We start from the raw sequence: 2,788 nt of genomic DNA, 5'->3' as shown, positions 1-2,788 counted from the left end.
CAGTATCCTGGTATATAGGATGATGCTATGTTAGTGACCGGTTAGGTCGGTTTCTTGGTTAGGATGTTGCTATGTTATGTGATCTGCTAGATCGGTTGATTAGTTGTGAATTGCTATATGATTATATGTTTATGTGCACATGGTTGTTGGACTGGGGTTGGGTTGAGGCGGGTCCTACTTTGTGCTATAGGCCAACATACCCAGGGCAGACCGGTTAGACCGAAGGCCCGACGAGCGGTCCGGATAGGCTGAAGGCCCCAAGAGGGCGGACCAGACGTGTCGAGCCTCAGAGAGTGGACCAGATAGACTGAAGGCCCGATGCGGGCGGACCAGTCATACTGTAGACTCAAAGAGTGGACCAAGTGGACTGAAGGCCCGGTGCGGGCAGACCAGTCTACCGTAGACTCGGAGAGAGAGTGGACCGGGTGGACTGAAGGCCTGGTGCAGGCGAACCAGTCACACTGTAGACTCGATATGCATGGCTGTTCTGTTTTTGATATGATATGATATGTGTATGGTATTATGGTTGGTATTTTGGGGGTAACTCACTAAGCTTTCGGGCTTACAGTTTCAGTGTATTGTTTCAGGTACTTCAGGAGATCGTGGCAAGGCGGAGGCATGATCGTACTGTTCCTCAGTTTTATGTTGATGTTCTGGGATACTATAATAATAAATTAATTGAAAACCTTTTTGTAATAACTTACTGAATATGGGTTGTTTTTGAAAAGTTTAAATTAGTTGTAAATTTTTGGATGTTACAAGTTGGTATCAGAGCCTTGGTTTGAGTGAATTGGAGGAACATTCGTGTGAATCCAGTCTCAAATCAAGGAGAGTTTTCAAAGTGAAATTAAAATGGTTTTCAAAAATGAGTATAGGAGGATGCGGAGGTACGATCAGCCAGAGCCAGTAAGTAGACCCTAAAATACCATACAAGTTATTTGATTATGTGATATATTAGAACAACATGCTAGTACTAGGCTAGGGATCTCTAGGAATTGCATGATAGAATTGTTTGATTATATGATGCCTGCTAGCCTAGGGTTTCCTGTTGTGTGAGGTAGTTAGCAGTTCCTCTAGAGGTGAGGATTGAGTGTTTTCCGTGTATATGTTTATCGCTAGGGTGTTGTGGTGATACTTGATATAAATATGGGTAGGTGTGGAAGGTAGAATGGGCCCGTACTACGGAAAGCACAGGACCCATACGCGTATCAAGGAAGTCACAACCCCTAGGGTTGGGTTGGGAGTTGGTTCCCGAGTTATTGGGAAGCATCTAATGTTCTTGCGGTGTGATTTCAGTATGGTGGTTACGAGGCATGTCGAGAGCGGATCCGGATCAGGATCGGGATCAGGAGAGGGCGGTCAGGGTGGACCAGCGCCACCCGAGGTCATTGGTCAGATGAGTACGGATGAGTTGGATACCAGGTTTTGCGAGATTCTGCATGATGAGGTTGCTGCTATGTTCCGAGCTGAGTTGACGGAGATGTTTGGGTCGATCAAGACCACGATGGCTGAGTATTTTGATGAGTGTTATGCAGCTCTTGCAGAGACGGCTGCCGCGACAGCTGCAGCGGCTGTGGCAGCGGCAGGGGGAGGAGCCGGTCAAGGTTTTCAGTATCGGGACTTCGATAATACGAAGCCCCCTACTTTTGATGGAGTTCAGGATCCAATAGTTGCTATGAGATGGTTTTCAGACGTGAAGGGTTGTTTCTTCACATGTTCATGCCCTGCGGATCAGAGGGTGAGGTGTGCTCTGAACCTTTTGAGGCTCGGGGTGAAGGATTGATGGAGGTTGACTACGGGATCTTATTCGGATGCGCAGCGGGCTGCGATTTCTTGGGATCAATTTCAGGAGATGTTCACTACCCGTTATGTTCTGCGAGTTAAGAGGGAGAGAGAGAGAGAGAGAGAGAGAGAGAGAAATGTTGGCTCAGGAGTTCTTGGAGCTGAAGAAGGAGTCAGAGTCGGTGACGGAGATCACCAGGATGTTCACTGAGAGGGTGATGTTCTGCCCTGAGTTTGCTTCGGAGCAGGCTCAGATATCCCGATATCTAAGTATGCTCAAAAGGGATATCAGGCAGTTTTTGTCTACGCAGAGGTGTGAGACCTTGCTGGAGTTGCAGGAGGCCGCTCGGCGGAGTGACTTGGAGATTGAGTTACAGTTGCGAGAGCAGAGGCGGGCCCCTGTGCAGTCGCAGCCAGCGCCGAAACGGTCTAAGACCGTTGATTCCAAGTTGGGAGGTCAGGGTAGCCACACTTATGAGAAGTGTGGGAAGGGTCATACCAGAGTTTGTAGGTCCGGTGGTGCATGACGCAAGTGTGGGAGAGAGGGGCATTACGCGAGGGATTGCCGTCAGTCAGCCCCAGTTCAGGATTTGAGGATTTGTTATCATTGCCATCAGGTTGGTCACTTGAGGGCCAACTATCCACAGCTTGTTTCCAAATCAGTGCAGGTTCCAGCACCGTCTACTGTGAGGATTACTGGCGGGGGTCAGGGTGGAGCGGAGCCTCCGAGGGCTCAGGGGCGTGCTTTTCAACTCACAACAGAGGAGGTCAGGGCAGAACCGGATGCAGTTGCGGGTATGTTTTTGTTTCGTTTTTGTCTGGTTATCTGGCTATTTATGTAGTGTTGTATTTGTTGGATAAGGTGTCTAAGTCCATAACTATTTCTGGTAAGTACTTGACCCGACCCGGCATGGTCCATTTGGGTTGCATGGCACCATGCAATTGGATAAACTAAATGAGAGAAATAACACATATGGTTTATTAATATATTAATAATATTATTTAA

The sequence above is a fragment of the Lactuca serriola genome, chromosome 9 (genome assembly GCF_051521515.1).
Source record: "Lactuca serriola cultivar US96UC23 chromosome 9, Lser_US96UC23_V15, whole genome shotgun sequence".
Lineage (NCBI taxonomy): Eukaryota > Viridiplantae > Streptophyta > Magnoliopsida > Asterales > Asteraceae > Lactuca > Lactuca serriola.
Note: the sequence above shows the minus strand (reverse complement) of the source record.